At 46.1% G+C, this 14,362-nt stretch overlaps 2 long non-coding RNA genes across 3 annotated transcripts; one reads left to right on the top strand and one right to left on the bottom strand.

Moving 5' to 3' along the window:
* The first annotated feature begins 4,937 nt into the window (after positions 1-4,937).
* On the top strand, positions 4,938-7,559 carry LOC136620003 (uncharacterized). 2 transcript variants are annotated; one of them, XR_010791105.1, is made up of 4 exons: positions 4,938-5,170; positions 6,800-6,945; positions 7,150-7,248; positions 7,339-7,558. It is a non-coding gene; the product is annotated as an uncharacterized lncRNA (long non-coding RNA). The 2 variants fall into 2 exon arrangements; XR_010791106.1 differs by lacking the exon at positions 4,938-5,170 and adding an exon at positions 6,322-6,338 and having other exon boundaries at positions 7,339-7,559.
* Positions 7,560-11,405: 3,846 nt separating this feature from the next.
* LOC136620002 (uncharacterized) lies at positions 11,406-12,612 on the bottom strand. The gene is made up of 3 exons (XR_010791104.1): positions 12,396-12,612; positions 11,798-11,943; positions 11,406-11,593 (listed from the first exon to the last, which is right to left on the bottom strand). It is a non-coding gene; the product is annotated as an uncharacterized lncRNA (long non-coding RNA).
* Positions 12,613-14,362: the final 1,750 nt, after the last annotated feature.

The following is a 14,362-nucleotide window of genomic DNA, read 5'->3' as shown; positions in this document are numbered from 1 at the left end:
GAACTTGCAATGGTTTGAGGACTCCTGCAGTATGATAATCTGTTGATTATTATATTACATAATGACTGAACAATAACGGCCAAGACTCACTATCTGGTCGGATTTACAATTACTCACTTAAGTCTTTTTATTTTAACACTATAAATAAATGAGTAATCCGGTGTAAAAGTAGAGTTGGCTGTGAAACTCCCTTTGTGTATGTTTCCTCACTCTCCGGCCATAAATCTAACCTCAGGAGCCTGATTCTCTAATTTTGGGGAGAGCATACTCCAATACTTTAGTGGCTAAGTGGAGGGAAGTACTAGAGCTGGAGTTACCTCTGGTGTATATATCTTCCTCTAGTATATATGTCTTCCAGACTGATGGAGATATTTGCTAACTTCTGCAAAGTCATATTATCTGAGACCTGGAGAGAAGTGCTGTTCCATTTTAATCATAGAGATTGTTATGCCTTTGCTTGACCTTTGGAAAATACTGTCCCAGGATATAACAGAGAATTTCCAAAATACTACTTACGTCATGCTACTCTTTTCCATGAGTTACGGACTTTTTTTGGAAAGAAGTACAAGGGACCTTTCACATGGAACGGAGTAGTCCACAACAGCTTTGCAGAAGATGCCGTCCTTGAATTCCACACATCTAACTGCGCACTTTCATGCATTCAATAACAATTCTGTTATTTTCAATTGCGCATCAAAATCCGCATGTTAGCAGTGTGGATTTTGGTGCTGAATAGTCTGCAGGAGGGCATATTCTGCAACGCGGTTGTGAAATATTCAGTCCTGTGTGAAAGGTCCCTTTAGGCTAACTTCACACGTCTAAGGGCGATATCAGACCGCCAACATGCATTTTGTGGATGCGAGGGGTTTTTATAGCAAATTCTCCTTGCATCTCTCCTGAGAAGAGCTGTGAGTCTCAGCGGATGATTGTGGAGTTCCTCCCATTGTTTTCAATGGGAAAACATTGCATTTCACTGCGTACACCTAGCACACGGTGCGATGCTGCCACCGGCCCCATTGAAAACAGTGGGAGATGCGAGGGCATGCCATGATTTGTTACCCACATCGCTCATATGTATGACCCCATTCAAAAGAGTGGGTTTATATTTGTGTGAGATTTGTGCATCTCACAATGTACAAATCTTGTGCTATGTGAAGTTGGTCTTAGGGCTCCCACACACTTGCGATTGCGTTTTTTGTTAACGCGATTGTCAATGGGACTTTCTATTGTAAAACAACGCAACCCAACTGCGTTTTTAGTGCATTGCGTTTTTTACCATTAGAAAGTCCCATTGACAATCGTGTTAACAAAAAATGCAATCGCAAGTGTGTGGGAGCCCTTATTCTTTTTATATCAGATAATGAGAAACACGGACCAGGAGACCCCATGACTATCCTTTTCAGGGCAGGCTCAATCACCACATACCCTCGTAGAAAGTCGAAAGCCAGATTGCAATATGATGGAGCTAAATGTTGAGTGCAGACTCCTGTGCAGCCACTCACCTCAACCCAAGATTTAGGGAGGGTTGACTGTAGACAACATAGTCTGCACATTTGAACTGATACCAAGGATGCCAGCCATAGATAAGTGCACCACACTATACTGGAATACAAACCCTGTATCACCACAGTGTGCCACACTGGCAGGGCATCTCGGGCTCCCCCAGCATCTATAGCACACTGCTTGCAAAAAAACACTGATAAATGCGGATGTTAGTTTGCATTTTGGCCAAAACACGTAAGCTGACGGGCCGCAGCCAGGCCACCACGTGTACTTCAGAACCTATGCTATCTCACTAATAGCTAAATAAAATCAGAGGTCAGCTTACGTGTTTTGGCCAAAATGCAATCTAAAGGTTCAGTCACACGGGTGCACCCGGGCACCGATGCGCCCATGTTACTGCAGGATAAGGCGGTTGCACTGTAGGTGCAGATAACTCTCCGCACCTCTGGAAGAAAGAACACATGACTGGCTCCATTGCCAGTCATTCGCACCTGCAGTGTGGCCGTCTTCTTCGTGCAGTAACACGGGCACATTGGCGCCTGGGTGTGCCCGTGTGACTGAGCCCTAAGGGTGCTTTCATGGGACAGTTTTTATGTTCAGTTTTTTGTGAGCCAAAACCAGGAGTGGGGAGAAAGTATAATGGAAAGATTTGCATGTCTTCCATATTTGGGACCCACTCCTGGTTTTGGCTCACAAAAAACTGTCATGTGAAAACGCCCTAATACCAGGATTTAGCAGTGTTTTTTGCATGCAGTGTGCTATAGATGCTGGGGGAGCCCAGGATGCCCTTAGCGGTGACATCAGCGCTCGTGCAGTTGTTTAACCCCTTTCCGCTCCTTGTCCTGGAGCGTTGGGGTATGTATGAAGAGAGGTCACGGGGCAGCCTCTCTTCAACAGCACGAGTGTCAGCTGTTTATTACAGCTGACACCCACGGGCAATAGCCGCTATCGGCCGGTCGTGGCTATTAACCCTTGAAATGCCGCTGTAAATTCTGACAGCGGCTTTTAAATCCCCGTACGCCCCCCCTCACCCCGGTGAGATTGGGGGAGCCATGCAGGCGTCATGGCAGCCAGGGGGCTTCTAAAAGGTCCCAGGGCTGCCTTAGCAGACTGCCTATCAAGCCATCCTTGAGGGATTGCTTGATAGTAGTATAATTCAGTATAATTTCAAATGAAGTAATGCTGTAGCATTACTTCATACTGCAGGAGCGATCAAAGCATCACATGTTGTAGTCCCCCAGGGGGACTTAAAAGTCATGTAAAAAAAGATCAATAAAGTTTTTTTAATTATAAAAAAAAGTAATAAAAGTTTAATCACCCCCCTTTTGCTATATCTATAATTAAAAAATTTAAATAATAAAATAAAAATACATATTTAGTATCGCCGCATCCGTAAAAGTCCGATCTATCAAAGTACTGCATTATTTTCCCCACATGGTGAACTTCGTTTAAAAAAAGAAAAAAAAAAACAGCCAGAAATGCACTTTTTCTGTCACCCTGTCTCCCAGAAAAAACGCAATAAAAAGCGATCAAAAAGTCGTATGTATTCCGAATTGAAATTGAAACTATCGAAAACTACAGGACATCCCACAAAAAATGAGCCCTCGCTCAACTATGTCGACGGAAGAATAAAAAAATTATTGTGCGCACAAGATTACCACAGAAAATAATTGAGAAAAATTAAATGTCTTTGAAAAAAAAAGTAGTAGTACAGTAAAAAAAAACTATACAAGTTTGGTATCGTAGTAATCGTACTGACCCATAGAATAAAGTTATCATGTCGCTTTAGTTGCAGTTTGTGCGCCGTAGAGACAAGATGCACTGAAAGATGTCGGAATGTCGTTTTTTTTTCATTTCACTCCACTTAGAATTTTTTACAAGTTTTTCAGTACATTATATGGTACATTAAATAGCACCATTGAAAACTACAACTCGTCCCGCAAAAAACAAGCCTTCATTCAGTGACGTTGATGGATAAATAAAGGAGTTACAATTTTTTTAAAGGGGAGGGGAAAAACCAAAATGGAAAAAAAAAAGGGGGCTGCGTCATTAAGGGGTTAAAAGACTGAAGGCCTTTGTAACATTGCTTATTGCATTACACTGTATATTATATTCTGATACAGAGTCTTTAATGTAAAAAAAAGTCAATTTTTATTTCCAATTACCAAGGGACTTTCAAAAGTGTACTTCTTTAAAATGTCACAGTGCTTAAAATCCCCTGTTAACAGCAAAAATAATACTGTAGGTCTTCACTGCAGTTCCAGTGAAAAATGACTGCTGTTAAAGGCACATAAAGTAATTGACAGAAACCTGAGACCATTTCTACATGCAGTATACTCTTTCTTTACATATATACAATGCATGCTGGGGTGCTTCAAGCCTTTTTGCCACCTGAGGTGAAGTGTGAAATGGCGCTTTCCCTACACAAAAAAAAACAAATAAAATCCACTCATTTTACAGGCATTGAAAACACCAATACACAAGATACTCAACAAATATTTAATTCACTCTGTGGCTGTCATCAAGGAAAATCGTCCATTCATGCGAATTTACAGCGCGGACGAGAGAGCGTAGAATCGCACACGCGTGTGAGAAGAAGCCCTAAGGGTGTCTTCACACGTTTGCATGGGGTTTAGAGTAAGGCCTTGTCACAGTGACAATACTGTCTCCCACTCGGAGGGTAACCAGAGAACGAGTCCTTGAGGCAGAGTGTGGGCCATTAAAGGGGTTTGGTTGCTTACTTGTTTCAGCGAATGTCACGGGTGACGCCACCGTTCCTTCCTCAGCGGTGTAACTGCAGGTGTAATAAAGTCCACTCACATGAGGAGTAGTGAAAACATGCCATTGCCGGGAACGGTTGACAATGGGAACTTTACTTGAAATTATCTGCTCACACATTTATATGACAAGGTCACATGACTTACAAAAGTTACATTTCCAGACATAACCCAGACAGTAACCCATTTAGTGCTGCAGCTAGGCAATGCACTTCATATTCATGCAGCATAAAATACACTGACAATACACATAAGCATGTGATTACATAGATCACTCAGAACCTTCCAAAAACTTCCATGTATGAACTTCTGTACACTACACTGGCGACAGATTTTCTTGCGATGCGAGAGTGAGTGAAAATGCATGATTATGAAACTAATGATTTTTAATGGTTTTATTCTCATTTGTGATGTGTTTACTCACTCCAAGTTGTGATAAAAAAATCTGTGATATCGCCCATTGTTTCCAATGGAAGAAAATTGTGAAAGAGCTTTTAAATCCCCCATAATGAGGAGAAAGAGGTGGGCAGAGCTACAGGGGATCTCCTACATATCTTGTCATATTTGGAGAAATAGGGGGCGGAGCTAGAGGACTTTCCCAGAGAGAACCACCTCTCCTGGCTGCATATTAGTAGTTTACACTGCAGTTATTCCTGCTGCCGATTCCAGCCAATGAGGTGGCTGGAATCGGCACCATGTGACCTCCCATTGTGCACGAGCAGTACAGTTCAGCTGCCGTGCACGATGAGAGCTGTGCCCGCGCCTCACGTGACCGGTGACGTCACCGATACTTGAATTTGCCCGCGAATTCCGAGCCTACAGAGGAAGCTGATGGTTGGAGCCTTTTATACTACTTTCAACATGGGAGAGGAAGATTTCTGCGCTGTGTGGTGAGTACCTACCTGAGATTAATGCGCTGTGTGGTGAGTACCTACCTGAGATTAATGCGCTGTGTGTGGTGAGTACCTACCTGAGATTAATGCGCTGTGTGGTGAGTACCTACCTGAGATTAATGCGCTGTGTGGTGAGTACCTACCTGAGATTAATGCGCTGTGTGGTGAGTACCTACCTGAGATTAATGCGCTGTGTGGTGAGTACCTACCTGAGATTAATGCGCTGTGTGGTGAGTACCTACCTGAGATTAATGCGCTGTGTGGTGAGTACCTACCTGAGATTAATGCGCTGTGTGGTGAGTACCTACCTGAGATTAATGCGCTGTGTGGGGAGTACCTACCTGAGATTAATGCGCTGTGTGGTGAGTACCTACCTGAGATTAATGCGCTGTGTGGTGAGTACCTACCTGAGATTAATGCGCTGTGTGGTGAGTACCTACCTGAGATTAATGCGCTGTGTGGTGAGTACCTACCTGAGATTTCTGCGCTGTGTGCTGAGTACCTACCTGAGATTAATGCGCTGTGTGCTGAGTACCTACCTGAGATTAATGCGCTGTGTGCTGAGTACCTACCTGAGATTTCTGCGCTGTGTGGTGAGTACCTACCTGAGATTTCTGCGCTGTGTGGTGAGTACCTACCTGAGATTTCTGCGCTGTGTGCTGAGTACCTACCTGAGATTAATGCGCTGTGTGCTGAGTACCTACCTGAGATTAATGCGCTGTGTGCTGAGTACCTACCTGAGATTAATGCGCTGTGCGCTACGTGTGGTGAGTACCTACCTGAGATTAATGCGCTACGTGTGGTGAGTACCTACCTGAGATTAATGCGCTGTGTGGTGAGTACCTACCTGAGATTAATGCGCTGTGTGGTGAGTACCTACCTGAGATTAATGCACTGTGTGGGGAGTACCTACCTGAGATTAATGCGCTGTGTGGTGAGTACCTACCTGAGATTAATGCGCTGTGTGGTGAGTACCTACCTGAGATTAATGCGCTGTGTGGTGAGTACCTACCTGAGATTTCTGCGCTGTGTGCTGAGTACCTACCTGAGATTAATGCGCTGTGTGCTGAGTACCTACCTGAGATTAATGCGCTGTGTGCTGAGTACCTACCTGAGATTTCTGCGCTGTGTGGTGAGTACCTACCTGAGATTTCTGCGCTGTGTGGTGAGTACCTACCTGAGATTTCTGCGCTGTGTGCTGAGTACCTACCTGAGATTAATGCGCTGTGTGCTGAGTACCTACCTGAGATTAATGCGCTGTGTGCTGAGTACCTACCTGAGATTAATGCGCTGTGCGCTACGTGTGGTGAGTACCTACCTGAGATTAATGCGCTACGTGTGGTGAGTACCTACCTGAGATTAATGCGCTGTGTGGTGAGTACCTACCTAAGATTAATGCGCTGTGTGGTGAGTACCTACCTGAGATTAATGCGCTGTGTGGTGAGTACCTACCTGAGATTTATGCGCTGTGCGCTACGTGTGGTGAGTACCTACCTGAGATTAATGCGCTGTGCGCTACGTGTGGCGAGTACCTACCTGAGATTAATTCGCTGTGCGCTACGTCTGGTGAGTACGTCACCTGAAATTTGCGCGACGCCACCTGACGCAACCTGTCTTTTTTTGCAGATTTGTGCGCTACGTGTGTAGACGCGGCCACCCGAGATTTGTGCGCTTTTTTTTGCAAACTTACGTGTGGAGATGATCCTGACGTTTGGACGCGTTTTGAGAAGAATTTCGCTTCGCTTGCACACAAGCTGACATAACTCGTCGAGGTAAGCTGCTGCATCTGCTCATACGTGCTTATTTTGCGCATATTTGCAGGTTTTCGCTTGCGTGTGTACGTATATATAATATATGATTCTTCTGACCAGGTTGGGGGAGTAGTGGTCAATGTAAGTGGGTGGAGCGGATCTAGGGATCAGTAATACTGGTGTGATGTGACTGTTAACCTGCTGATTTTTCGTTATTTCCTGCAGATCTGACGTCCTTGAGAATGGGAAGGCTGTCCGACAGTGAAGAGACCCTCAACGTTCAGCAATCTTGAAACCCTTCGTTTTATGGACTGCTTTTTGCCGGTGACTCACCTTTTTTTTTTTTTTTGGTATTTTTGGATAGACTAAGCTTTTATTTATTTTCTTGCAAACTTTTTTCCTTCTTCTTTACAGGTGAGCTGATAAGTTATTTCAAGATTACCACACTGCGTTTGCTCACAATCGTTGTTGAAGCAGCAGAGAGACTGACGGTCCTAGATGTTGGCTCAGTAGGACGCTTTCAAGATGGGCATGTTTGCAAATCGAAGTGATTCTTACATTGTTTTTTCTGTGCCTTGTTGTACTTCGTTTAAGTGGTAACAATGGGCAGTTAGAATTTGTGTATATTAATTAAAATTAAGAATATTGACAGTTTTGAAGACATTGTAATTTTTTAACATTTGCAAATGTTATATCTCATATGTGCAAGCATACTCTACAAATCCTTGCCAACATATATTTCCATCTGTTCACTTTATTCTGGACGCACATTTGCAAAAACATCTTTTGTTTGGAACCATTTAGGAGACATTCAAGTTGAACCTCATTTTTCCTCATTTTGCTAAATCCTTTTTCCTCCACCGAGCCAAGATTGCAGAGGCTCGTGGGTGTCTGAATACATACCCCCTAAAATGACCCTATTTTACAAAGTACACCCCTTTATGTGTTCACTGAGTGGTGTCAGGAGTATTTAGATCATACATTTTCAGGAATTAATGGAATTATGATAAAAAAAAAATTATAATAAGGCTTTATTTCGGCTAATGTGCTATTCTAAATTTTTTTCCACCAAAAATCCTCATTTTCATGTGCACTGACACCCCAAAATGGATACCCCTGTTTGTATTGTTTTCAGAAATGTACCCATTGTGGCCCTAATGTTATGTTAGTATGCACAAATGGGGCCCAAAATGTAATCAGTACTATGTGGCTTTCTGAACAGACTGTTATGATCGTGTGGGCAGATTTAGCAGACTGCCAACACCATCGTGACCAAAGGACTAGTAGTCTAGTAGTATACATGCACACAGGAAACACAGGAGATTCACATGGAATCCATGCAACTAACCCTGTGCTAAAGAAGGGGGGGGGGTGTCGACAGTGGCCCAACCTAAGCATATACATCCCCAAATAAGAGGGCGGCCCAGTGGTCTTCGGAACTGGGCCATAGCTGATCCTAGGAGCCACAGAACAGGACACACGCATGGCATATAACAGAGACAGAACAGAATACACAGAGATAGAAAACACTGCATACAGAAGCCAAAAATGCAACCACTACTAACAGATAGGCTGATTATAAAGAACAGGTATTACTTGACATTGTAGACAAAACGTGAAGCTAGCGGGCGAACTTCTAAGCTCCTGGTTATACCGCTAGTCCCTACACTAACCATGAGTCCGGGAGACCCGGACAATACTGCCCACTTGGCCTGTAGCAGCAGCCACAATGCATACTCGAGTATAGCCGATCCCAGTGTTAGCCGAGGTACCTAATATTACCCCTTGCCTTATACTCAAGTCAATAATTGACCCCAGGTTTTTGGGGTAAAAGTTGGTACCTTGGCTTATACTCAGGTCGGCTTAGACTGAAGTATATCTGATTACATACAAAAACCTAATGAAATAAGAGCAATCGTTGCATGCAAAGCATTAATCCTTTCCAATCCACTTATTTTTTCTCACCCATTCTCCCCAGCTCCAAATAAATTGGTTCTGGGGAGAATGGGTGAGAAAAAATACACTTTCCCTGCACCCTCCTGAGCTGACAGAGTTCAGGAGGGTGCAGGGAGGGACCTGCTTACCTGTCTGGCGTCTTCAGTACTCTCCTTCTGCCTCCCGGTTCGGCGATCATGTGACTGCTGGGGTCAGGTAACACCGGCGGTCACATGATCGCCGGCCAGAATCTATGCATTACATAGCGCTAAGTAATGTGTAAAGGAGAAGGCAGAAAGGATTAAAATCCCTTTCTGCCTTCTCCTCGGGGGTCCTCGATGAGGACCAGTGCAGGAGTGCATCTGCACCCGATGTGCCTGACGATCGGGTGCAGATCCACTCCTGCACTGCAGTGTCGGGCCTGCCCCGACATTGGAGCTGTGGAGGGAAATTATGATGTCGGGGCAGGCCCGACATTGGACTGGAAAGGGTTAACAGCGGGAATCTGTTGTCTCACCCATCCCCTCTGTGGCTGCGGGAGGCCAACTGTCATTAGCAACAGTCTTCAGCAGTAGATGGTGTGGGCTCAGATCTGTAGGATGTAGATGCAAGTCCATTCCAGAAAGCTGCTTCCTAACATATACATACATTCACGTGCTGCGGTGGCAAGGGGTTAAAAGGGTTCCCTGGGACTCCAGTACTGATGATCTATGCGCAGTGAAGTGGTGATCTGCCTCCCAGAATCCCTGCCAATCAGCTGATGACGAGTGCGCACCGCTGCCACTTCAGTCTATGCCAGACGCAGCACCGTACATTTCCGGCTGTACACGCCTGCATAGGATTGCATTTCAATACGCAATCCTATGCAGAAGGCCGTGGTTTGTCTACGCGAAATCACGCGCAGAAAACAAACCGCGCCATGCTCTAATTCTGTGCGGGGTTCGCAGAGCCCCGTACAGAAACGCCACTCGCTGGCTGCCGGCTCTGCGCATGTGGCGTCTGCTGGCACATGAGTCAGAGCTGCGGGAGCGGGCGAGTTCCGCACTGCTCTCTGCAGGCGCTCAGGTCGGGTCCCGTTGCGAGCAGCTGGATGCGACACGGCCGTCTGCAGGCGGCCTTAGGCCTCATGTCCACTAGAAAAATACAATCCGCGTAGAATCAGCTTTCAATTGTATAATTTTCATGCAGATATCTGCACACATTGCTATCAATGTGATAGCAATGTGGCCGATCCACGGTAAAATGGAGCATGCCGCGGTTTTTTCTCCCACGCATGAAAAACGCAATTCTATTAAAATTCCATCCGCGCGTGCAAAAATCAGTTTAATGGACGGGATGGCCAATGATTCCCTAGGGGCAAATCCGCTGCGGAAACCGCAATTCCATTTTGCTAGTGGACATGAGGCCTTAAGGCTCCTTCCCACAGACGGATCTACCGTGTTTCCCCGAAAGTAAGACAGTGTCTTACTTTCTTTTTATCCCCAAAAGCCCCACTATGTCTTACTTTCGGGGTATGTCTTATATTGGAAAATGGAGCATGAAAAAATCTGGACCATGCTCCATTTTCATGCGGGTCTCCCGGGACACAAAAATCAAATTGTACTCACACGCTCCGGTTCTTCTCTTCGCCGCGGCGCCATCTTGTCTCAGTCGCGGCCGGATCATTTTGCTTCGGCCCGGCGCATGTGCGGGGCACGTCACCGACGTCATCATGCACATCCGCCGAGCCGAAGAAAGAAGATCCGGCCGCGACGAGAGAAGATGACGCCGCAGCGAAGGAAGTATCCGGAGCGTGTGAGAGGTAAGTTAATTCTGATTTATTCCTATTTTCAGCGCTCATGTCCGCGGGGCAGGAGGGACCTGCTGCAGATTCTCCATGGAGAATCCGGAGCGGGCCTGATTTTCCCCGTGGACATGAGGCCAAAGGCGGCAGACGCGGTGACGTATGGAGGGGGGGCGGCGCGGAAGTGGGCAGGAGGCGGCGCGCAGCTACCGTAGATGAGAGGGAGGTGGCAATACCCCCGTGTTTCCCCGAAAGTAAGACATATGTTTTACTTTCGGGGTACGGCTTACATTGGCCGACCCCCCTGAAACCCCCGATACGTCTTACAATCGGGGGGTGTCTTACTATCGGGGAAACACGGTATTCAACCTAATAGCTCAATGCTTACGGTGCGTAATTTCACAGCGGAATTCCGCACCGTAAAATGCCGCGGGTATACGCGCGGACGGCTTCCATTGCAGTCTGTGGAAGCCGTCCACGCTATTTTCCGCTGTAGCACAGCGGAAAATAGCGTGAAACCGCCTCTACGCCTACCGCCAGCCGCGTCACATGCCGCTGCGGTGCGTCTCACGCTCTATTACCCATGCGCACTGAGGCGTCATGCCGGACTCCGGAACCAGAGGTAAGTATTGGGGTCTCTTGGGGCTGCCGTGATGGGCTCCGCCCCTGAATTCCATGGCGGAGCTCGTCACAGCCGTGTGCAGCCGGCTTTACAGCGTGGGTAATCAGGAGCCTGAAAACATAAATAAGGCAAAACAAAAAAACAAATTCAAATCACGTTTTATTATTTATTAAAAATGTGGATTTTACACCAAGTGTCATTCCCTGAAAAAAAAAAAAAAGGTGAGTCACAGGCAAAAAGCAGTCCATAAAACGAAGGGTTTCAAGATTGCTGAACGTGGAGGGTCTCTTCACTGTCCGCCAGCCTTCCCATTCTCAAGGACGTCAGATCTGCAGGAAATAACGAAAAATCAGCAGGTTAACAGTCACATCACACCAGTATTACTGATCCCTAGATCCGCTCCACCCACTTACATTGACCACTACTCCCCCAACCTGGTCAGAAGAATCATATATTATATATACGTACACACGCAAGCGAAAACCTGCAAATATGCGCAAAATAAGCACGTATGAGCAGATGCAGCAGCTTACCTCGACGAGTTATGTCAGCTTGTGTGCAAGCGAAGCGAAATTCTTCTCAAAACGCGTCCAAACGTCAGGATCATCTCCACACGTAAGTTTGCAAAAAAAAGCGCACAAATCTTGGGTGGCCGCGTCTACACACGTAGCGCACAAATCTGCAAAAAAAGACAGGTTGCGTCAGGTGGCGTCGCGCAAATTTCAGGTGACGTACTCACCAGACGTAGCGCACAGCGAATTAATCTCAGGTAGGTACTCGCCACACGTAGCGCACAGCGTATTAATCTCAGGTAGGTACTCACCACACAGCGCATTAATGTCAGGTAGGTACTCGCCACACGTAGCGCACAGCGCATTAATCTCAGGTAGGTACTCACCACACAGCACATTAATCTCAGGTAGGTACTCACCACACAGCGCATTAATCTCAGGTAGGTACTCACCACACAGCGCATTAATCTCAGGTAGGTACTCACCACACAGCGCATTAATCTCAGGTAGGTACTCACCACACACAGCGCATTAATCTCAGGTAGGTACTCACCACACAGCGCAGAAATCTCAGGTAGGTACTCACCACACAGCACATTAATCTCAGGTAGGTACTCACCACACAGCGCAGAAATCTTCCTCTCCCATGTTGAAAGTAGTATAAAAGGCTCCAACCATCAGCTTCCTCTGTAGGCTCGGAATTCGCGGGCAAATTCAAGTATCGGTGACGTCACCGGTCACGTGAGGCGCGGGCACAGCTCTCATTGTGCACGGCAGCTGAACTGTACTGCTCGTGCACAATGGGAGGTCACATGGTGCCGATTCCAGCCACCTCATTGGCTGGAATCGGCAGCAGGAATAACTGCAGTGTAAACTACTAATATGCCTCCTGGCTAGAGAAGAATCACTGGGAAGCCCTGGGAAAGCCCTCTAGCCACTCCCCTATCTTTCCAAATATGGAGAGATATGTAGGAGATGCCCTGCAACTTCACCCACCTCTCTCTCCTCACTATATTGGATACTGAAGCTCTTTCATAATCTTCTCCCCTTGATTTCTACTTCTGCGCTCAACTCTTCTTCCTACAGCTCTCCTCTTGTGTCAGTCAGCATGACGCGAAGATGCTTGCAACATTAAGCTACAATACAGTTGTATTGCTTGGTGACAATGAGTGACAGAGGGATCCCCCTCCCTGTGTCAACTACTTAAATAGTGACTGCAACATGTAAGAGGCTAAACAACTGGGATCAGAAGTTGCTTCTCTCCCAGATGTTAGAGCTGAAGCCCGACTGTCGTATATAGCTGAACTCCGGCTATTCCTGGCATGCAGCTCTTGTGTCAGTCTTAGAACAGGCTGCATTTTCTTTCATCCTTTCTCAGATGCACATAGTTCATTGAAGTAAGGTAATCCATTACTATGCAGTTTATTTATATTGACTTATGCAACATTCAGACACGCTTGTGATTTACGGAAGTGAAAAAGTAATTGCAAAGAACATCCTAATATCACATCCTTTTCATCTATTTCAATGTCTAATTTTCTTTAGATGTAGTAATTAGAGATGAGCGAGCGTACTCGGAAAAGCACTACTCGCTCGAGTAATTTGCTTTATCCGAGAATCGCTGTGCTGCCTGAAGATTCGGGTGCCGCTGTGGCTGACAGGTGAGTCGCAGCGGGGAGCAGGGGAGAGCGGGCGGGAGAGAGGGAGAGAAAGATCTCCCCTCCGTTCCTCCCCGCTCTCCCCTGCAGCTCCCCGCTCCGTGCCGGCACCCAAATCTTCAGGGACGAGCACAGCGATACTTGGATAAAGCAAATTACTCGAGCGAGTAGTGCTTTTCCGAGTACGCTCGCTTATCTCTAGTAGTAATCATTTGACTGTTACAGTATTTGGATCCAATATAAAAGTACACTGATTTAGACCTCATTTCCACGGCTGGGTCGGATCCCGCGGCGAGAATTCTTGCTCGTACCCTGGCATTGACCTCATACTCAACCGTCCGGCGTCTTCTCCTCCGCCCTGCGATGTGCTGGCTGACGCACAGCGGCGCATGTGCAGAGCGGAGCAGGCGCATCACTGGTGAGGTTTCTATGCGGGCCTCTGCAAGGCCTGCACAGAAATAGAACATGACGCGATCTGTTTACTACGTGGATTTTCATGCGGTCAAATCGCGGCTGTGAGCATAGGATTGCATTAAACTAATGTAATCCTATGTACAGCGTGCTGCGGCGGAAATTCAGCGGGGAAGAACGCCGCAGAATTTTCGTCCATGGGCATTGGGCCATAATTGTATATGTGGCGTTTTTGAAAGCTATTTCCACCCTTGTAACCAATCTTTTTTATTTGTCCTGGACAACTAAAATGAAGCACCTTTGCAAAAAGACAGCAGATCTTCAAATTGTCATGGGCTACAATATTTTCAACATGCAATAGACTTTATTAGAACTTGAAACTATATTCAAACTACAGAAACAAGCAGAAATAACGGACTCCTATAGGATGATGGCACAATCAGACCAAATGGGGGGTCGTAATATGTTATAATCAGACATACAGATGCAGCAAATGTTAGCTTGATTGTGATAGCAT

Source organism: Eleutherodactylus coqui, chromosome 3 (assembly GCF_035609145.1).
Source record: "Eleutherodactylus coqui strain aEleCoq1 chromosome 3, aEleCoq1.hap1, whole genome shotgun sequence".
Classification (NCBI taxonomy): domain Eukaryota; kingdom Metazoa; phylum Chordata; class Amphibia; order Anura; family Eleutherodactylidae; genus Eleutherodactylus; species Eleutherodactylus coqui.
Note: the sequence above shows the minus strand (reverse complement) of the source record. Positions and strands in the feature narration are given on the sequence as shown.